This window comes from Musca autumnalis, unplaced genomic scaffold (assembly GCF_047663935.1).
Source record: "Musca autumnalis isolate F117 unplaced genomic scaffold, ASM4766393v1 scaffold_1, whole genome shotgun sequence".
In the NCBI taxonomy this organism is placed as follows: Eukaryota; Metazoa; Arthropoda; class Insecta; order Diptera; family Muscidae; genus Musca; species Musca autumnalis.
The window spans coordinates 119941194-119965365 of NW_027411644.1; positions in this window are offsets into that span (position 1 = coordinate 119941194).

Genomic DNA, 24172 nt, shown 5'->3' on the forward strand with positions numbered 1-24172 from the left:
AAGAGCCACCAAACATACCACCAAAACATATTAAAGGTCACAACGGGTGAATCTATAAATCAGGTAGTATCGGACCGTATACCTGAAACTAGTGAAGTAGCCTTGTGTGAAGTGTCAATACCTGACAGAGACATGTGGATCGAGGGAGCTCTAGCACAGATTCCCGCTGGAAGCTGTGGGTTTACGGATGGGGCTGTGCTAGGGGGGAGAACCGGACTGGGTCTTTATATAATGGAACCGGAAACGGAAATCTCCCTCCGTCTGCCGGATCATAACACGATCCTGCAGGCGGAACTCCGGGCGATAACAGAGTGTCTGCTTTGGTTTGATACACACACAAGGCCTACCACTGTAAATATCCTTACGGATAGCAAAGCAGCCATTAGAGCTATATCAACCAAGACAGTGAAATCTAGAACTGTCTTGGAATGTATTAAATCTATAAATAATTACTCCCAACACGGTAAGGTAAACATTATATGGGTACCAGGGCATACCGGGATTAGGGGTAATGAAATAGCAAACTCCTTGGCAAAACAAGCCAAGGAGCAACCAACGGTAAGTCTAGAAAACGCTAAGCCGTTTAAAGCTACGCGACTAGAACTAAAGACATGGGCAAAAAATGCACATGTATCCCTCTGGAGTAGTGGAGAGAAGGGAAAAAACACAAAAATCCTATGGGGAAACCCAGACGAGGACAAAACAAAAGAATTACTTTTACTAAGTAAAAAAGATATTAGTAGACTGACAGGAATCCTTACAGGTCACCTAGGTCTAAAAGCGCACCTGCACAAAATAGGTTGTGCAGAAAACAGTGAATGCAGAGCATGCGGAGAGGACGACGAAACGTTGGAACATTACCTCTGCCATTGTCAAGCCTTCACAAATCTGAGAACCCAGTTACTAGGGAATGACATTATACCAGGACTCGACCAAATTAGGACAATCTAGTTCAAAAAGATCAGAGACTATGTAAATAGGACAGAGATCCTAGACTAAGTCAAAAAAAAAGATAATCCTCCATAACCCAAAATTAGAGCGCACAACAGGCCTACTTATGGCTTAAGTGTATGTCCACATGGGCATGTGGTGATCTAGTATCACCCCTCTTATCAACCTAACCTAACCATTCCCAAAATGAACTATGTCGGTCCGGTCCATTTCTCCATACCTCCTCCGCAAAACTTGTGATCAATGATACATCCACATTTTGTTTGCATTTTCATACGTCCGAAAATGGCTACAAATTTCTGAAAATCTCCTAATGCATAGTTTTTGGGTTTAAGGATTTTGGCTGTGTAGCTGCTATTCGATCTCTCTATTGATGAAAGTTCCAATTCACACAGGCTCAGGGTATATTCCTATCCGCAAAGTCGAGTGCTACTTGTTAAGATTAAGATTGACGAAGAAGAACCTGTTTTCGATCAGTTTTTAGATTTCGTTTGTTGTCACAAGGTCCTTTACCAAAGGAAGAAAAATTAACATTTCTAGAAATGTGCATCCATTGAAAGCACTTCCCAAAATACAATTGCTGTGGATTTCTATGACGTTTTCTTCTGATTTTATTCAAAGAGTAATCGACAAAAAATCCATGAAGATGAAATTCATTGTAATTTTGAAATATTGGAAATAACATGTAATAAATCAAATGTATAAAGTAGAAAAATGTTTGTACGTTTTTTGTTTGAAGTTTATGGACTCAAAAACCGCTGAACCGATCTTCCTGCAATTTTCAGAGTATATCACTACATGGCCTAAAATTAACATAGGCTATAAAAATTCCGGAGATATAGCATTAGAATCGGAGGTATCTCCAAAAAATTTAGATTTTGTATGCAAATGTCTATAGAATGGTAACAGATAATGTCTCCAAATTTTGAAAGTGTGCGGGAAATTGGTCTAGAAATAAATTTTGCAAAATTATATTGAAATCGGTTCAGATTTATATATATATATATATATATATATATATATATATAGCGCCCATATATATTTTCGTCCGATTTCATGTATTTGATGCACCAAACACGTTTATATACCCGATTTTAATGAAAGTTGCAATGAGTGACGAAAATTGGCCTACAAATAAATTTGTCAAAATATATTTTACCTTATTCGGGATAGCGAAGCGGACCAGTAAAATATAAACATTGACCTCAAGCTCAAAAATCTTGATTTTATTAACATTCGAAATGTCGAACAAAACATAAAAATTCGGCAGAAAATTCCTTTTGTCCAATAGACATTTACGAGATTGCGGCGGAATAGATATGATATCATAAAAAATGGTGGATATATATACTTTTTTTATTGCAAATTCAAAACATAATAAAGAATTTGTAACTGTTATGAATTTCAAAATAGTTCATTATAAAAACGTGTTAGAGAAAATATGCAAACACCTAAAACCACAAAGAGTAAGCAACGGTTTTACCTTTTTTGTTGAATTGCTGGCGCTTAGGTTTAAATAATTTGCAAAATCACTAAATTTTGTATAGTTTCACCCTATAGAATTGGGATTCTGAAATTTGATGAGAGTGTCACTGTTGATGTGTTCGGTATTAATACGAACGAATTTGAATTCGAATCGTCTTACAGAAACCCGACATAAGGGTACGAAAAATATTATTATGTACCATCAGTTTAAGGCACGTTTGGAATCGAATTTTGCAATTTGAAAAATTTTTCATATTTTACTTTATAAATTTTCAAAATATAAACGGGATAAATAAAAAGTCTGTTTGCATCCCATTTTCTATTAATGTGAACTTTTCGCTAGTGTAAATAAGCATTCAGAGCTGCCGTATGTCATTTTTATTACATGTTTAGGATGAAAAGAAGTATTTTATGGTAGCAAATTTCGAAGTTTCAAATTTCATGAGTAACACTATTACATTTTGAAAACCAAATTTACATAGAAGTAAAAATACAGCTGATTGTCACTTCTAGCTTCTCTAAATGTGCCTTGGTACCAACGTAACGGAAAAAAGTAAAAGTCGTTAAGTGCAGCCGGGCCGAACATTTTATACCCTCTATGCCTGTCCAGAATTTTAGGTGCAAACATTTTCCGACAACGGATGCCCCAGATGCCGAAATTATCTAATGTAAAAAATGGACAAGTAACTGCAGGGAACCTCAAATGTCTAACTACAGGTAGCTCCGTCAAACAGCGAAGCTAAGACTCCCATACTACCGAAAAGCGGGAGGAGCTATAACACAACATGGACCTATGTTGACAACATGGACCTATGTTTTTGGTGGAGCAGTTTTGTGATACCAGAACATGGACGATTGTTAAAATGACAAATTACAGCTAGTTAAATCTTCAAAATACCGAAAATCTGGAGGTACCGTTATACGAGGGCTATATCGAAGTGTGGACATATCTTGACAATTTTTGGTGGAAAAGTTTTGTAACTGCAGGGAACTTCAAATGCCGAATTACGGGTAGTTCCGTTAAAAGAAATTAGCTAAGACCCTCAAAATACCGAAAATCGGGATGTACCGTTACATGGGATCTATACCAAAACATTGGCCTATGTTGGAGATTTGTAGTGAAGAAATTTCGTCACCACTGAGAACCTCAAATGTCAAGTTACAGCTAGTTCGGTTAAAAATTTTAGTTAAAATACTCACAATACCGAAGACCCTCTGGTGCAAAAATATAACGTTTTAGCTCAATAATGATTTGTTGACAACAGACGGGCATGACTATATATGGGGATTTCTGAGTGAAATCGGACACTTTTTCAAAATGAGGTTTTTGATTTCCTTCATTTTTTGCTGTGATGATGCTCATCAGCAAAACATTTCAGTATACTTTCAAATTTTTTTGACCAACGGCTCCAGAGATATCGAGCACTGGAAAAGTCGAATTCTATAAAAACGATATGCAAAGAAATACTCATAACTTCTTTAATATTGGTCCAATTTGAAAAATTTTGTGTTGTTTTATCAGCTATTTAATAAAAAAAGAAAAAAATTGTACACTGGGCTTGTATGCAATTTTTTTGATTTAATATTTAAAATCAATTTTTAACGATGATTAACCCCTTAAATTTTCTTGAAAATTTTTTGCATTAAACTACGGTAAATTACAAAAATTTTAAGAACTATTTGGGATTTGGGATTCGAACGATTACTTTTTTTCTTAATTTTTAAAAAATTTTCAATACAATTTTTCCTTTATACCAGTGCACTATAGGTAATTTGGACAGGTTTTTAAGAAAAAGTCTATTTTTGCACTTTTAAAAATGTAAACATAGCTTCTTTATCTCAAAAATAGTGCAGCTTGAGAACAAATCATAAACGTTAATCCTGTAGAGATTTTTCACAGGTACAACATTTTTTTCAGCTCCATTTCGATTGAACTTGCGGTTTCCAAGCAAAATCGTGAAAACCTAAAGAAACCTAAAAATGTGAATTTTGACCGCGATTTATTTAAAAATCCCTACAGCGATTTTTTCTTGTTTTTGGATTTTTCTCATCTATAAACATTGCTGTTTCAGAACTCACAAAAACTTCCCCTATGTAAGCGGTTTTCATTAAAAGTTAGTTAAGGCGCACCCTTCATGACATTGTTTTATAAGGGGGCGATACAGTCAGTGCATTGTCCCAATTTGAACCTCAATATCTCAAAAATGGTAAAACCTACGAAAATACCGTAAAGGCCAATCTTGTAGAGATTTTTCATAGCTACAACATTTTGTTAAGTCTCATTATGATAGGACATGCGGTTTCTAAGCAAAATAGTGAAAACCTAAACAACCCCTAAAAATGTCAACTTGAATAGCGATTTATTTAAAAAGCGCTCTGGCATTTTTTTTTTTTTGTTTTTTGATTTTTCTCATCACATTGTAGTTACAGAATCCGCAAAAACTTCCCAGGTGTAAGCACCTTCCATTTAAATTTGATTCAAGAGCACCGTGTTTACTTTGTTTCATAAACATTTGTGCATTATGCATCTTTTCCAGTCTTTACAGTTCTATGTCTTTGAAAGAAATGTTCACCAAGTGTTCTATAAATGTACAGACGTGCGGTGGTCAACATTTTTGTTAATTATAGCCGTAATACGTTCTAACTAAGAATCATGGTTGCGTGATTTATTTGGTCCTTTAAAAAAATTATATTTATAAAGATCTTTCGCGAATCAATATTTTAAACATATCAAAGTTTATAAAAATCTTTTGGCGGATCAGTATTTTAGTTCATTATAACCGTTTTTCTTTTGGTTAAACCGCGTTCATTGGGTTGGAACGAATAAAATAGGTAAATGAGAATAGGGGGTAGGAAAAAGAAAATTTTTCGTTATATCCGGCGTTCGTTATAAAGTGTTCATTCGTAAAATTCTTATTAAAGCTTACTTTTAAATATCATATGTTAAAATATTTGAAACAGTACCTAAATTCGTCGCTATTCGCTTGTGCTTTTAAGGTGGCCTGTAAATCCTAACAAATTGTAAAAAATTCTACTCGCGGGGTAACAATTTTTGTTCGTTATAAACGTGGTCGTTTTAAGAGGTGTAATGTTTGTATAAATATTAAGAAGATTCTTTTGGAAACACAAAACCTTGTTCGCTATAAACGTACTTTCTTATAACCTATGTTCGCTATATCCGAATTTTACTGTGTAATTCTTTGTTTTATCTTACTTTTGCATATAAAGCATTAAAAATATATAAAAAGCCCATAAGTCCACTGGGTATACCCATTTAGCACTCGCCAGATCAAAGAAAATACTTAATTTTACTTTCAAAAAATATTTTAAATAAGCTTTTCTAAAACGTGCAATTTTATTGCAAATGTACTGGCCACCACTGTATGTTCATATGTATGTACATTATACGTACACAAGAATATATCTATATATGTTGTGGTTTCTAGTCAAAATGCTCAACATACTGCGACGGCAGGTTGGATAAACAAATCTCTGCCAATGTCTTTCACAATTTGAGGAGGACCAATTTAAAATCGATTTAAAACTACCACTCCAATACCATCAAAGGCTATTCATGGAACATCTGTTGTCACCGATTTCATACTCTAAGAAACCATATAAGAGCACCAATGTATTACGGCCATTTTCATCGTTTCAAGGGTATAATAGCAGTCGCGCACACACACACTACCACAATCCAAATCCATATTCACCAACAATATTACTCTTTAATGTACATTCACCATGACTGGGTCTGACCTTGCCTTATATGCATGTAAATACTTGTGGGTGTGATTCTTGTATTCATCCATCTAAGTGGGCCTTTACTTTATAAGGTTGTCAGTTGTTAGTATGTACTACGTGTTGTTTTTGTAGATTCCTTCTTGTCTGTTGTTTAGAGCCACCGACAACGACATTTTACAGTCATTAGTATTTGGTCTATAGCAGCAGGTTGTTGGTTCTATGGCTTATGTCGTTGCTACTTTTGATTAGCGTTTGAGGGACCAACCAAACAATGCATAAATTTTTAATGAGTCACAATGGGAATATTTTCCCGGCACATTTTTAATGGACTTATTACCATGATTTTCTCTTTTTGTTGTTCATTTATCCACAAATGAGGACAAGCTATGAAAATTTCGTGTGAAAATAAAATGTGTGTCTATTTTATGGTTAAAAAGTGAATTGTTACAACTTAATTGATGGTTTCCACAGATGGAGTGATGGACAATGTTGAAATTTAAAAACTTTAATTTAGATTGTTGTATTTCAAAATCCGCATTACACCTTTGTTTTTCCACCTACTATCTAGCTAAATTTATAAAATACATATTTAACACTCTGCAATTTCGGAAATATTAACGTCAATGTTTTACGATTCTGACAATACTTGACTCCATTTACAACTTTTTTAATCACCCATGTACTTTGAAACAAGTTTAATATAAAAATCGTTAATAAAACGGTATTAAATGCAAATGGGGACACATGTTTTTATGTTTACGCCTTTTCAAGGTACTCCCTTTCATTTTGGGACACTCGTAAATGCGTAGAACGAGTTTTAAAAAATGAACAACAAAAAAGTTGGAAAACACAATCGGTAAACTGGGCTTATGTAGGTCATCATAAAAACGAGTGTGTCTGTTTTAAATTTTTTTAATATTCAAAAGTAGTATCTGCATAAATAACTGAGGGTTGCTTGATATTACATCATTAATGTAATATAAATGCAAAGGGGAAGAATCTTTTTTTTAATTCTTTTATATTCGTTCCACCTTTTTAAAATGCTTTCTGATCTTTTTAATTCATATAAATATTTTTAAATATTATAGAATCATAGTGTACAGGATATATCCATAATAAAAAATTTCAGAAACGGGCTTATAATGTCATGCCGACACAACAATTAGAAATTGTTTTTGCCCATCCGGTTAGTTGATAGATTTACAGATTGGTTTTCGGCAACATCAAATTTTCAACGGTGGCAAAATACCTCTCAGTGTAATGTTTGGCGACGTTTCCTGAGTATCTTAGCCATGTTATAATACGCTATACGTGGTGTCTTAGGACACGCCGCACAATGTCGCGAGTTCATATTAACTGTGCCCAAAAATAGAAGGAGTTGTCGTAGGTGCATCAATTTTGGTACACGTACCTATTATTGTCTTACAATCTTCAGGACAAAAAATTGGGTTGGTCGGTCCACGTTTTGATATAGCCCCCATAGAACCGTACCTCCCGATTTTCGGTATTTTAAATGTTTTAGACACAATGACCAACCGAAAGTATTCAAATGTTGTGGTTAGTCTTCGGCAGAGGTATCAAACATTCCAACAGAGAATTGTGGGCTTAGGTCCACGTTTTGATATAGCCCCCATACAACGGTACCTCCCGATTATCGGAATTTTGAAGATTTTAGCCTCATTATTATATCGAAATTGCTGAAATTTGGTATTTAGTCTTCATAGGGGGCATTATACCTTCACCTTGAAATTTGTCTGCGTAGGTCCACGCCTTCATATAGACCCCATAGGACGGTACCTCCCTATTTTCGGTATTTTAGAGGTTTTAGCCTGATTATATTAAGTCTCCGTTGGGGGACTTATAACCTTCCACCAGAAATATGTCGGTTAGAGTGGGGCGATTTGAACACCACCACGGGCGCCTGGATTTTCTGATTATTGGGATTGTACTGAGCAAAAAAGTCCACTAGACCATATGTCTACGGTGAAAATCGAGCCCCCGGATTTTGACTTGAAGTTTTTTTTTCAAGGTTTTTTGGATATTTTGGCATTTATGTAACAGCCAAACCACTGAGATTTTCGATCCAACACAAAGACAAAAATTGTAGCCAAGACAACAATTAAGAACTCTCTAGTACACAGCAAAAGCATTGGAACGCTGCTTCAGGCTGTTATGGCCCCGAGAATGTGCACATTTTTCGGAAAATATCGATAAATTACACTGTGCTACAAAATTTGACTCAAAGTCAGTGGGTGGAAATTTCCTTTTGGAGATGAAAGCCCTTGGTGAGTGTACTAGGAACGCAGAAGGAAATTTTCAGGATAGGTCAAGTTTCTGAGATATGGTTTGGCCAAAATATCCTTGAAAAAATGTTCAAGTAAAAATCCGGGGGCTCGATTTTCACCGTAGACATATGGTCTAGTGGACTTTTTTGCTCAGTACAATCCCAAGAATCAGAAACTCAAGGCGCCCACTATCACTTTTTTCCTTCCCTACAAATCGCCCCGGCCTAATGTCGGTATAGGTGCTCGTCTTCCTATAGCCCCCATAGAACCGTACCTACTCATTTTCGGTATTTTGAGTGTTGTGGCCTCAATATCCACCCGATATGACTGAAATTTGGTGTTTAGTCTTCATATTGTTTGTGAGCATATTGAATATATCAAACTCTTGTCTTTATATATGAGAAATTTCATTTAAAAATTTTTTTTGACCGATTAGTGGTCAAAAAACGGCAAATTTTTTTAAAAAAAAATCGAATATTGATTTTCGCTGTTCACAATTTTTTTAAAAATTGATATTTTTAAAATTCTCTCGTTTTGATGCAAGATTATTAGATACTCAATAAGCCCACAAAAATATAAAAAAGGGGGTATCCTCTCAGTGAGGTGGTCGCTGAAAAAGAGAAAAGACACATTCGTCTGCAAACCTCCTTCCTCCTTTATATATTTGAAGTACTCACTTTTTACTACTCACTTTTTACTACTCATACGGTATCTGTGAACCAATATCGGAGAAAAAGTATAAAAATCCAATATTTCTTGATTTGAGTTTGGCTTAAGTTCAGAAAATAAAAACAATAGGTTTTGTTTTGTTTTGTCTGAAATCTAAACGTAAATTGCTTCTTACATCCTTCAAGAATCGATCTAAAGCTTCTAGGGAATTTTTATGTGCCATCGTAAATTCATTCCAGATGATAACTTCTATTTAATATTCATTCAAATGAATGCCAGTGGCAACATAAGGACCGACTGTGTCGTCCTTCCACCTTCTTCTTATTACACTGTGTGTAATTTTTTGAGTCATGGTTTATTAACCATATTCTGACACCGCAGCGTGATAGAAACCAAAAATAAGAAGACACGTGCCCCGGCGTTTTTCCTTATCACTTCAACTTTCGCGGTTATGGGCTCCCAAAGACCTGAGGCCTTGATGTCAAAAGGGATCATTTTGTCAGGCTCATATCTTCTAAGCCGCTAATAATTTGGATTCAATCGTGGAAGTAAAGTTATAGCTCTCGCCTTAGAGAATTATAATTGCGAACACATAAAAGCCATTCAACCTCATCTTCATGGTGAAAATCGTCAAGGTAAAATTTCCGTTATAATTTTTTTCGGATTTTGGTCTACAGATATCAAACCGATCACAATTGAAGCAAACAACCCACTACAAAAATGTACCTTATATCTCAATAAACAACTTTCTGGAACATAACTCTGTAAAAACGGTTCTTAATGGTCAAAATATCAAAACAATTGCGATCTTTATCTTCTTTTCTCGGCTTCGGCTCCATAGATACTAAATCGATAAAAATTCAAAAAAACAAACAACCACAATAATGTAGCAAAGACATCAGTAACACTTTCGGGAACATACAAACTGTCTATGAACGGTTCTTAAAGGTCAAAATAGCAAAAAACTTTTAAAAATATTCGATTATTATACTTTTTTTCTCCGATTCTGGTCAAAAATTAAGGATACAGTCAACTACAAAAATTTACTTAAGATCTCAATAAACAACTTCCTAGAATATATGAATATTCTAAGAACGGTTCTTCTAGCTAAAAATTCGATCATTCTAGATCATTTTTTCCTTTTCAGGTTTGTAAATAACATACCATTCAAATTTCCTTGAGTTTTTAACAGTTTGTTATTTCCAAACCTGAGTAGGGGAAACGTTAAAAATAATTTAATTGTTTGTGAGTTTCAGCTTAAAGGTTCATTCGGGGAATTTTCATGTGTTCCAGAAAGTTGTTTATTGAGATCTTAGGAACAATTTTGTTTTTGGTTGACTGTATCCTTAGTTTTTTGGAGATTCGGTATCTGTGAACCAATATCGGAGAAAAAGTATAAAAATCCAATATTTCTTGATTTGAGTTTGGCTTTAGTTCAGAAAATAAAAACAATAGGTTTTGTTTTTTATTTTATTTTTATTGTTCCTGTTTATTCGGCCCGAAGCGACCAAATGTTTAGTCCGCACTATAGGGACTTGGGGGGAACAAGTGTATCAAAGACTCCCCAATGGAGCCAGTACGCCCAGTGCGTACGTTTGGCCGTCAATATAAAAAGAGAATAAGAAAATAAAACACAATAGTTTTAATAAAAGGTTTGGCTCGATTGCCGTGTGTTTATTTATGGTAAACAATATTACCTTTCGAATAATTATGTACAACGATATGTACAAAGGCTTACGATAAAGCGCGGGTGATGCTTGCAAGTCAAGCGGTCGATCGATCTTCTTTTGTTTATGTTAGTTTATGTTGTGTTTGTGTTGACATCTGCATAGATGCTTCAAAAGGGCGGTTGTCAAGTGAATATTCGTTGAAATCTCTCATACTATTACAGGGGTGTAATAAATAGGAATCCTGGGGGAGTTTGCCGTTCTCCTACCAGGCGCGTCTTCCCGGGTGGCGGATGGGAAGGGGGTCACTGCAATGTGCGAAAACGAAATCGTCCTAGGGCAACCAAAGACGGGGCCGTTTCCGCACATTGTGGGGACTCTGGGGGTCTTTGGACCCCCCGTGGACCAAAAACTGGATCGGGGTAGTCCCCTTAAATAATTAACTAAACATGGGTAGAAGAAAAAGAAGGAATAAAGTTACGGTGCAGGGAGTTAATAACCCAGTACCGGCGGCAAGTGTTGGTGTGACCACAAGCCATGTGTCGTCGAGATCAAGTGATTGTGATCCGGCTGTTTTAGGTGTGGATGCCTTGGCACCTACAGCTGTACCTGCTACAAGTGCATCAGTTTCTAACCCCAAAGTTGACGACTCGGTTTTTCGTAAGGATCATGATTTGACCAGGGCTGGCGAAAGCCAGTCCAAGGCAGACAGGACTGCAAGTTTGGGCGGGGACGACCCTAGGACGAATCTCAAAAAAACTATCGACGACAGTTTAGAGAGACAGAGTAGGGAACTCCTCGACCAGCTGGAAAGGCTTGTGCCGGAAGAAACCACTGAGGACATGCTCCCGGAGGAACTGCTGCACAATCTTACTCTGACTGACGATGAGCTGGACACCACGGTGATCCCGGCCAAGTCTACACGGGTAGATTGTTGCAGCCCTGACGAAGGGGGTATAAGCCTGGTGACTCAACCGGAGGCAAGTCGTATTCCGACTGGTCCTGTGTCGGCACATGCCGACAAAAAGCTTGAAAGGCAGGAGGCGACGGAAACGATGTCCGACGACGGGGAATCGGTAGATGACCCGAAAACGGACAGCGGCTCAAAGTTTGCCTCGGCCCGCAAAGCATCGGATGCGAGACACTACAAGCGTGCCGTATCCTATCTCCGCAGGTTTGTAGGGAGAGATGCAAACTTGCATTCGGAGAGGGAGGTCCACCTCATCAAGGGCAAGTTGAAATTTATGAGGAAATTCGAAAGAATGTACCCTCGTAAATTTCAGAGCACCCCTAAGCCAACAGTCACCCCTAGTGGTGATCGAGCGGTAAAGGACTCTGCCTCAAAGCCCGATTCTGCTCCAAAGGGCAAGGGTGACGCAATCGGAGATGCTGGTCTCAACAGGGAGAAGGTTGGACCAGCTAAGGAAATATCGTCTTCGGGTGGGGAGAACAGCGCCTCGCAGAGTAAATCTGTGAATCGTGTGCGCTCCTCTGAGGGTCCGCAGCCTTCAGCCAAGAAGACGATGACTTCTCAGCTGATCGAACCATCAACCTCGTATGCAGCGGCCGCTGAGCGTGTGACCAAGGAGAAGCAACTGAGTACGGAGAAGGTTTCCGCCTCTTCTGGAAAAGTTAAATCCAAGGTACGCGGTCAAAGGCGCAATAAGCCATACGGTAGACCAACTGCTGTGACAGACGATGGCCTGCAAATAGCAATCATCGACAGAGCTGATCCAAATGGAAAAATCAGCGACAGTCACTGGTTGCAATTTGAAACTGGTCTTCGGGCTGCGATAGTTTCTGGACCGGAAGATCCGGAAGACCGTCAGCTTGGCAGCGCCTTCTTGCGTAAGGGTGTCAAGGTCATCAACAGTATGAATGAAAGGTCGCGAGACTTTCTCGTTCAGACAGTGAGTGGTCTTGGTGCTCTGTGGGAAGGAGCTGATCTGGCGGCGGTCTCCCTATCGGACATCCCGTCCAGAAAGGTACTCTCAGCGTGGATTCCCCCACCTACGGTAAGCAAGGAAATCCTGCTGAGAATGCTGAGGTTGCAGAATCCCAATCTTGTTACAGCGGGCTGAACTGTTATTAGTCTAGTCCCCTGTAGCGAGTTGGGTGGCTTAGTGGCCAGAGTGGCGGTCGACCCCCCTGGGGAGTTATACTTAAGAGAACGTGAGGGAAAGCTGAATTTCGGTTCAGGATGGGTTCGGTTTCGACTGAGTCCACCTCACGAAAAACAGTAAGGGTAGGGAAGCGGCAAAGGCTGCGCATACTGCAGATTAATCTGCACCATTGCAAGGCCGCTGCCGCTGAACTGCTCTTGTCCCTCACGAACTCTGAAGTAGACATTGTCTTAGTCCAGGAGCCTTATATCTATAAAAATAAGGTTTCTGGACTAAACAATGCCAACTTCGACGTCTTTGCCGCGTCCGAGGGGGACAAGGTAAGGACTTGTATAGTAGGTAAAAAGAGTTTAAATCTAATCTTTCTATCTAATTACAGTAACGGTGACATATGCACGGTCAGGATGGAGCATGGAGAAAGCAAGGCCACGCTGCTGTCATCGATATATATGCCTTTTGAGGCCCCAGACCCACCCAACCAGTGTGTCCGACTTCTGCTTGACGAGATGATGGGTACCTGTAACGTAATCCTGGGTTGCGACGCAAACGCTCACCATTTCCAGTGGGGCAGCAAGGACACCAACAAGAGGGGTGAGTCCATATTCGATTTTATTTTATCTTATAATTTACGGATATATAATAGGGGTAGTGATCCAACGTTTAAAATTAGGAACAGGGAAGAGGTCATTGACCTAACCCTTTCTAATTTAGATGACTCTGTCCTGAGGAATTGGAGGGTATCTAAAGAATGTTCCTTTTCGGACCATATGAAGATATTCTTTGATTTCTCTCTGGACAGAGGTCGTCAAATTCCTTATAGGAACCCACGAAGGACAAACTGGGACAAATACACGGAACTAACGAACTCGCAACTAACTCCTAATATTAGTACGGAAACAGTTGATGACCTCAATGGAACCGTAAATAATCTCACTGATGTTCTTCTTCGTTGCCATAAGGAGTCCTGTCCACTAACATATCCTGGGAGGAAATCTCAGCCGGTGTGGTGGAGCAAGGAGCTTGGCGAACTTAGGAAAAACACTAGACGACTGTATAACAGGGCGCATTAGACTAAACTCGATATTGATTGGGACTCCTATAAAGTGAGTTTCAATAAATATAAGAGTGAAATCAAGCGGGCAAAGAAAACATCTTGGGTTAACTTCTGTGAGTCGGTAGAAGGAGTTAACGACGCAGCTAGGTTTCGACGACTACTCTCCAAGGACCCCAAATCCATTGGAAGTATCAAGAAACAAGTTGGTGCGTGGACAGACTCCGCTACTGAGACTCTTGATGTCCTTGCGGAGACCCACTTCCCAGGCTGCAAGGATGAGGATACTGTCAACAATGAGCGTGACGACTTCCGAGTTCAGGAGCCTTTGGATTTGGTACTCATTGACAGGGTGATCAACAGAAGTAGAATTAAGTGGGCGGTCAGCACTTTCAAGCCTTACAAGTCTCCTGGGCCGGATGGCATAACGCCGGCGATGCTACAATTTGCATCACCGACCTTATACCAAATCCTGGAGGAGATTTTTAGGGCGTGCTTGACTTTCTCATTTATACCGGGGCTGTGGAAGGAGGTAAAGGTAACTTACATTCCCAAAGCGGGAAAACCTAGTCACTCTGCACCTAAAGACTACAGACCCATAAGTTTATCATCCTTTCTCCTTAAGACACTCGAAAGACTGATCGACCTGGAGATAAGGAGTCAGGTAGACACCGTCTCTATAACAACTCACAGCACGCCTATGTTAAAGGTAAATCTGTTGAGTCTGCCTTGCATGAGGTGGTCGGCTTCATTGAAAAAAACATGGAAGACTCAAACTTTACCTTGGCTGCCTTTCTAGACATAGAAGGAGCTTTTAACAATGTAAAACTTGAGTCCATCAATCTCTCACTGAAGAAAGTTAATGCACCTGAACCCCTAACGTGCTGGATTAATAATATGCTTCAAAGCAGAATTATAAATTCTAGCATTGGGGAGGTAAAAATAAGGAAAACAGTGACTAGAGGCACCCCTCAAGGAGGTGTGCTCTCGCCATTACTGTGGCTCCTTGTTATAAACAATATTTTGATGGAACTGGACAATCAAGGTATCAAAGTTGTTGCTTATGCTGATGACGTAGTACTGCTGGTTTCCGGTAAATTTCCGTCAACCATTTCGGAGCTTATGCAGGGAGCATTATCGACTCTATCACGCTGGGCCAAGGCTAATGGTCTTGGGGTTAACCCAACGAAGACGGAACTGGTAATGTTCACAAGAAAGCGTAAGCTCGGCGCCTTTGTTCCACCAACACTGGATGGGGTGCAGCTCCTACTCTCCCCCGAAGCAAAGTACCTTGACACAATCCTTGACTGTCAATTGCGATGGAATAGGAATGCTGAGGAGCGGGCGAAGAAGGGAATGATTGCACTTTATTCATGTAAGAATTCCATCGGGAAAAGCTGGGGACTAACTCCTTCGATTATACGCTGGCTGTATAATACAGTGGTTAGACCCATCCTATCCTATGGTTCTCTCGTTTGGTGGCACTCATTGCGTCAAAAGTCAACATCCACTAAGCTTGATAAGGTACAAAGAGCCGCCGCAACTCTTATTACTGGAACTACCAGGAGCACGCCACAGGCTGCACTGAACGCAATGCTGAACTTAAGACCACTGAGTATCAGCATTAAGTGTCAGGCAACCAGGAGTGCCCTGCGGCTTCATAAACAGGGTCTTTGGCGGGGTCGTACCTATGGGCATGGGTGTATCCTGAATGAATCGGGTATTTTTGTGAACCATTGTGGCAAAATAAGTGACTATATATCACCAGTTTTGAGATTTGACGATATAGAAGTCATTATACCTAGTAGAGACGACTGGAACCGCAGTAACCCCCCTCTGGGCGGTCTGGGTATATATACAGACGGCTCCAAGATGGAGGAAGGTACCGGTGCCGGTGTCTACTGTGAAAGTTTATCACTTGAACGCACATACAGGCTAGACAGCAACTGTAGTGTGTTCCAGGCTGAAATCTTCGCGATTTGGAAGGCGGCGGAATTGATTAAAAATCTGGATGCAGAAATCTTTGAACCGGTGACTATCTATGTGGATAGTCAAGCGGCTCTTAAAGCCATCAAATCCTGCAACATCAAATCCGACGTCGTCCTCAAGTGTAGAACAGCTCTGGATGCGCTAACTAACGGCTTTCGGCTATGTTGGGTACCTGGACATCGTGACTACCAGGGTAATGAAAAAGCAGATGAATTAGCTAGACGAGGATCACAGTCCGCTGATCTAGCTATCACTGACTCTATCAAACCACCCATCTGTCACTTTTTCCAAAAAGTCGAAGCGTTCTCTGACGAAAGAGCCAGTGAATTGTGGCACAATGAACCTAGGTGCATTGTGGCAAGATCCATATGGCCGTCTCTGTCAGCCAAAAGAACGAATTCGCTGTTGAACCTGAGCAAAGCGGAAGTGAAGGTAACGACGGGAGTCATCACTGGACACTGCTATGTCAGGGCCTTTACCATTAAATGGGATAGTGATGTTAATGACTACTGCAGACTCTGTGAGGATGAGGAGGAGTCGGAGTCGATCGAACACCTCCTGTGTCGTTGTCCAGCCCTGGCTCGTAGACGACACAGACTAGTGGGTGTTCGTTTTCCGCCGTCTCTAACCTTCTACTCAACTGTGGAACCTACTGTAATCTGCAACATCGTTAAAAATCTAAAGTGGCTGGGACAGCGCAACCTAAACGCGTAACGCTTTGTTTTTTCGATTATTCTGTCTACCTTGTTTCTTATCTGTTTCTTAATTCTTTTAATTCTTTTTATTCCTATTTATCTATTTATTCTATTATTTCTATTCTATCTCTCTTATCTATCTTTATCTCTCTCCACTTTTCTAAAGGATGATCACAATGGACCGTAAGGTCTCCGAGTGGCGCAGTCACATTTAGTGGCTGCACATCCTCTAACCTAACCTAACCTAACCTAATAAATAGGAATTAGGAGATTTAAACTAATATACCTATGCAATTCATAGGGCCAATTAAAAGTGGTAGAATCAATTCTAACTTAAACATTTGCCGCCTCCCTTGAAACATCCAGATGTTTTAACAAATACAATGTTAATCTATGAAGAATCAATGTAATTATTAATTATAAATATACGAAATAAAGCAATGGCATAGTGCAGGCGTGAGCAGTACCTTTTACATTTTTTCTTTCAATTTTTGATTTTTTTCTTTTTTAGCATATCATTTTTTCAAAAACATTCGATTCCTATTTTCGATTTCAAACAAGGCAGACGTGTTTTCAGTCATATAAAATAAAATAAATTTTATTTTTTTGGAAATTGAAAAATAGAATTTCCTTTGGATTCTGATTTTTGAAATGGATTTGACCTCATTGGGCAAGCTCGCTTGCAATCCTTCGGAGAATATACCCCCAGATAAATCATGTACAATTACGAACTCTGATTCTAAAATCGGAAATCTCTCGCAAAACTCGAAGCATCTGGGACAAGAGAATTGGCTTCCAGCAGCTTCATCAAAAGTCAAAGAAGGGAATCTTAAAGCCGTGGTGACAAATGTTGAACAGTTGCCCCCATTGAAACCTATTGAAGATGATAATTCTATTGATATGGAAGAATGTGCTCCCTCAGACGATGAAGTTTTTCAACTTGTAGAAAGAAAACGGAAAATTGCTCATGGTTCAAAAAAAGCTAAGGTAGATATGTCTAATTTTCGTACAAACACGCCTATTAGTCTGGCCGCAACACCTGGTCAATCCCTATCGTCTTGCAACAGATTTGCTTTATTAAGGGATCTAGATGTGAAATCAGATAACGAATATCAGAAAAGAGTTCCTGTAAGGGAAGTTCCAGATGAAGATATTGTTCATGTTAAAAGAAAATCCTTTTGTCCTCCTATTTTTCTCTTTGGGGTTGATATGCAAAGCCTCATTAAAGATCTTAAAGCCAGGAATATTAAATTTAAACTCGTAAACAAAAGCAGACACAAGAGCAAGCTTTACTTAGAGGATGCCAAAATACACTCAGAACTTATGAGCTTATTACGCGAAAAAAAATTAGACTCTTATTCTTACACTCCCAAGGAGTTGAAGCGCCAATCTATTGTTCTTCGTGGTCTTTTACATAACACCGACGTTGACGACATCAAAGCATATCTAGATGCCCTAGTGCCCGATACTGTGTTCAATGTCGCAAAATTTACTACTTCCTTCTCGAAGAAAAACAATTTTGATACAGGTCTTTTTCTGGTAACGCTACAATATAGTAAATCGACATCTGAATTGAAAGCAGTAAGATATGTATTGGACCAAAGAGCATTTTGGGAGATTCCTAAGAGAAACTCGGGAAATATTCAATGTTTTAGATGCCAGCAATGGGGACATATGTCCCGTAACTGCAATAGAGAATCTGCTTGTGTGAAATGTGATAAAAGCCATGAACCTGGTCAATGCTCTTTCGTTCAAAGTGAGGGAAATCTACCTTTCTGTGTAAACTGTAAAATCCGCGGTCACCCATCTAGCTTTAGAGGATGTCCCGAATATTTAAAATATGTAGAGTTGAAAAAGAAAGCACGATCAGCCGCTACTGAGAGGAAAGAAAAAGCTAACAAAAATGTTTTTAACGCAATTTCATCGTTTTGTCTCCCTAATATATCGAACTCAGATGCCTCACGTGGTGAGCGGTCATCTTCCAACAAACCTAAAATTGTTGAAGAATTTTTAAAATTGGCCAAAGAACTTTGTCCACCAAAAGTAATTTCTCTCGAAGAAAAAATTGCCACATTTATGGGAAACTTAAAATCGCTTTCTAAGGAAGAGGCTGTGCAGCAGTGTATAAGCCTCTTACGTGAAGTTAACGACTTCTATGGTCCGTAATATTCTTAATCTAATCACTTTTAATGTTAGGTCATTAATTGATTGTGGCCGTAGGTACGAGCTTCTCAATATTGTAAATACTTACAATATTGACGTTGCTTTTATTCAAGAAACTCACTTGCGTTCAAGAAGTTCTGCTTTTGGTTTCGATAACTATAATTTTATTAGAGATGATAGTTCTCAGGGTGTTGCTATTTTAATTAGACAAAATTTTAAATGTAAAAAAGAAGTTATTGCAGGTTTCAGTTTGCCAAGTTTATTTATTTCTGTCGAGGTCTACATTAATGGTGTTTGTAGGAAAATTTTGTTAGGTTCAATTTACATTCCCTGTAATTCCGCTAATTCACTGGTGTTAAGCTCCCTTGTAAGTTTGGGCAATTTTTCCAGAGGGTATGATTTCACATTTATTGGTGGTGATTTTAATGCGAGGCATATTTCCTGGGGAGATTCAGTAAATAATTTGAACGGTAATAGTTTTTATGATTTTCTCCAACAGCATCCTTATTATTTTTCCAGAATTTCTTCATCTTGTCCCACTTTTCCGAACGGATCATCATTTTTAGATCACTTCCTTGTTTGTTCTTATGCCACGGATTTATCCACTCCCATTTGTTCAACATCGTGTTTACCCACCTTTTCAGACCATTTTCCTTTAAAATTGAATGTCGTACTTCCTAGTTTTGATATAGTTTTGCAACCTCCGTCAAGTTTTGTCAGTTATCGTAACTGCAATTGGGAAAATTTTAAGTATGATGTAACTGAAAATATTCTGAATCACTATCCAAATGCAGATACAAATTTGTCAAACAATGAGATCGATGAATATATTCATAAATTTGTTCGTACCGTTACTTCAGTTTCCGAAATTCATTCAGAAAAAGTCCTGACTGGAAAAAGAAAATTTATTGTTTCTGATAGAATAAAAAATTTGTACAGAATTAAGTATGCTTGGCAGAAACAACTTAAAAGAATTTACCAAACTTCTAGTAACAGACACAGTCCTGAATACAGTTTATTATCTAAACAAATTCAATTATTGGGAATTATTATTAAAAAACAGGTAGAACTTGAACAAATTTCGCATTTTAATGAAAAACTTAAAGGAATTAAACCGGGCCCGAAGGCGCACCGACAAGTTTTCAACATTACTGGTCATCGGAAAACCAAACCCATTGAAAAATTATCTGTCGATGGTACCAATATTTCTAATGATTCTGAGTGTCTTAACCAATTAAATTCGTATTTTTCGAATTTATATAACAATCCTTCTCCTAATTCTTCAGCAAATGAAGAATTAATAGGCAGTTATATTGCTAACGTCCCCCAACACAGTTTTTCATTTTCAAGTGATTCGGATGCAAGGAATCGGGGTAGATGTGAATTCCTTACAACAACAAAAGAAGTTGTAGACATTGTAGGCAATGTAAACAATAAGAAATCATCAGGGATCGATTCGCTTTCCAATTTTATCATTCGCAAAGTTCCTATGAAAGCATTCGAATTTTTAGCAATAGTTTTCAATAATTGTATTTCCAATGGATATTTTCCTGATTCTTGGAAAATTTCGAAGATAATTCCTATAAAGAAAAAAACAAATAGTGATGATATTTCAAATTTAAGGCCAATATCTTTATTATCAAATTTAGGCAAACTATTCGAGGTAGTTCTTCGTGTCAAAATGGATATTGGAGTCAACCTGCCGTATGTACCAAATTCTCAGTTCGGTTTCAAAAAGGGACACTCTACTGTCGATGCTATGCTAAAATTTCACAACGACATTGTTTTAAATTTGAGGGAAAAGAAATGTACAGTTGCGGTGCTTCTTGATGTTGAAAAAGCTTTTGATCATGCAAGTCATAATGGAATATTGACCAAAATGATTAGAATCGGAATTAGTCCCTTAATGATTAAATTATTTAAAAGTTTTTTCACAAATAGAAAGTTTTGTGTCCAATTTCAAAATCAGGTATCAAATTTATCAAATGTAAAGTGTGGTGTCCCTCAAGGTTCAGTATTGGCACCCCATTTATACAACATTTTTATGTACGATTTCCCTCACAATTATGAAAATTCATCAGGCATTTTATATGCGGATGATTCTTTATTGTATTCCCACAGCGAATCTCCCGCTAGAGCATTATTAAATATTTCTCAATACCTTGACAATGTGAAACAATTTTATGACACATGGGGCATAAAAATTAATGCTGCAAAGTGCGAAGCCATTTGCATCAGAAATGCTTCGGGTAAATGTAAAAGATTTGTTGTTCCGGAAAGCAAATCTTTACAGCTGTTTTTAAATGGGGTTGAAATACCATTTAAAGATAAGGTCACATATCTTGGTATCGAATTTAATAAACTTTTTAAATTTAATGGGCATGCCAGAAAAGCACGAAATAAAGCTCAAGGCGTTTTTGTATCATTTTTAAAAATTCTCTATAATAAAAATCTACCTGTCCGCACAAAATTGATGCTATATAAGACTTGTATTCGGCCTGTTATTTTGTACGGGGTTCCTATTTGGTTCAATATATCTCCGTCGGTTATGAAAGAACTTGAAATCTTAGAGAGGAAAATTTTGAGACTCTGTATCGGTAAAAATTTTAAGTGCGTCAATAAAAGATATTCTAATAACTACATTTATACAAATTGTAAGATTAAGCGGCTTTCTAGGTACGTCTGTGATATGTTGGAAAAGTTCAACCAGAGATTGGCACTTCATGAAAATCAACACATGTCTGAAGTTGTGAATAGTCAAGTAAACATTAGCTGGTCAAATGTTTATTATTTATCCCCTTTGGGACTTTCATTGGAACACAACGATGGTATTTCTGGGTTTTACGAAAAGGCCCTTGCCGGAACCCACCGAGGGTAGTTACATGTTTACCTTCTTTTGTCTGTTTTTGTTTTTTTTTTGTTTTTTTTAGTTTTAAGTACACAACCCCTAAAATTAAGAAACCTTTTAATCAGCCCCGGGAGCAAGGGCGTATATACCTTTATAAACACTATCTATGTATATAAGCGACAATCTATGTATAAGCCTGATGCTGTAAACACCATTTAATCATTGCGATAATACATTATAGTCGTAAGTGTTCATTATTATGTAAAAAAAAAATCACCTTATTGTTATCCTTTAGTCTCAATAAATTAAAAAAAAAAAAATTAAATTCAAAAACATTCTTACATGCTAAACGATGGGCCATGAGGGACCCGGGCCATTAGGGACCCCGCGGTAAATATGGCCATTAGGGACCATGTGGTAGGCTTACAAACTAAACGATTGGGCCATTAGGGACCCCGCGGTAAATATGGTCATAAGGGACCATTCAAGCGACTGGGCCATTAGGGACCCAGCTGTTATGCAGATCACTATAGATCTGGCTAACGAAAGGGCCATTAGGGACCCTGCAAACGATAGTGCAACGTGAGCTAACGTTCGCCTTGTTTGGTTGGGCCGCTTTACAACGATTTTCCGTACCATTTACGAAAACGACAATTTATGTGACAGGGCCAGTAATGATCCACCCAAACGATGTATTTTGAGCGAGCAGCGAACCAGACGAAAGTCGAAGAGAATGATTTTTAATTATATTCGGGTACAAGTCTGCTCCTATCAAAATATCTACGGGGCCCGATTCGCCGAACTGAGGATCTGCCAAGACTATATTCGACAAATCCGACTTAAGGTCCGAAGTGACTGAAAAGGTTGGAAGATTTCTCGATATGGAACCTACTACCAACGCCGAAGTCTCAAAAGTAGACGACCTGTCACCACGACTACGAAGTTTCAACGAACAAATTTTATGACATGTAGCTGTGACAGTATCATTAGCTCCAGATATTGACGATTTATTGGATTGGACCTGGAGTCCCAGATCCTTCTGTAGTCGTTCCGAAACGAGGGACGACTCAGAAGCGGGGTCGATCAACGCCCTAGCAGGAAAAGAAACACCTTGGTGAACGATATTCACCAGTGCTGTTCCCAATAGAACTTTTCTTTTCTGCCTGACGTGGAAGGATTGTCGAACTACATTATCTACCGATGTCGAAGGAATGCTAGAAGCTGAGGAAGAAGTACACCTACCATTTAGAGTTCTAGGCCGAAAAGTGGAAGCTGAAACAGACAACTTCGAACTTCTGGGAGTCACAATTTGACTCGGACTGCTCACCATAGTGCGAACTCTGTGCAACAGAGTGTGATGTCTCTGGTTGCACTTTCGACAACAACGACTAGCACAATTTTTGACTTCGTGTCCCTTCCGTAGGCAATTCACACACAAACGATGCTTTTTGGCCAATTTAAATCTTTCTAACGGCGTACAATTTACGAACCGCTGGCAAACATTTAATTTGTGTTGTTGCTCTGTGCAAAGAACGCAACAAGTATTAGGAGACGAACGAAGAGGTGTCGAAAATTGTTTGGGACTGGGAGAACAGTGAGGAGAAAAAGTACAAGATTTAGGAGACACTTTACAAGTCGAATTATACAAAGTGCCAACACTTCTCATTTCATGCAAACACAGAAGAGTTCGAATTCTCTCTGTCAAGAATGCATCTAATTCTTTCCAAGTTGAAAGACGAGACTTATTTGTCACACTTTGCTCCCATAAAGCGTGTGTGATTTTAGGCAATTTTTGTAAACAAATGAAAACCACGATCGGATCCCAATTATCCGTAGGTATTTCATAAATTGCCATTGCCGAAAGGCAACTATTTATTCCACGCTGTATTGATTTTAGTCCCGAACTGGTTTCCTTATCCAAAACAGGAAGCGAAAATAATGATTTTAATTTGCTGTGTACCAGCAATCGTGGATTATCGTAGGTGGAATTCAATTCATTCCACGCAAGAACGAAACTCCGATGAGTTAAAGGAAACTTCGAGACAATTTCTCGAGCCTCACCACTAGTTTTACTCACCAGATGACACAAACGCTCAATATCTGTCAACCGGGAGTTATCCACGTAGACCGCACTGAACAAATCTCTGAAAGTGGGCCAGTTAAGAAAGTTTCCATCGAAAACCTCAATATCATAAGAAGGTACCGCAAGATTGTGAATGTTATCAAAATTTGGAGAGTCAACAACAAAGTTTGTGCCTACTCTAGGATTCCCAATACTCAATATTGTAGAGCTAGACGCCTGTGTACCCACATCACGAGAAATGTGGGTCGACAAACTCCTGTCTTTAACATTAGCATCACACGACAGGCTTTTCGAAGAAATATCACCGGGATGCTCCGTTAAGGAATCTACCGAACTATTTTCCAATGTGTTCGGGGACAATTTAGCAGAACCACGAAATTTTGATAACAATCTATTTATTATTGAAGAACAATTTATAT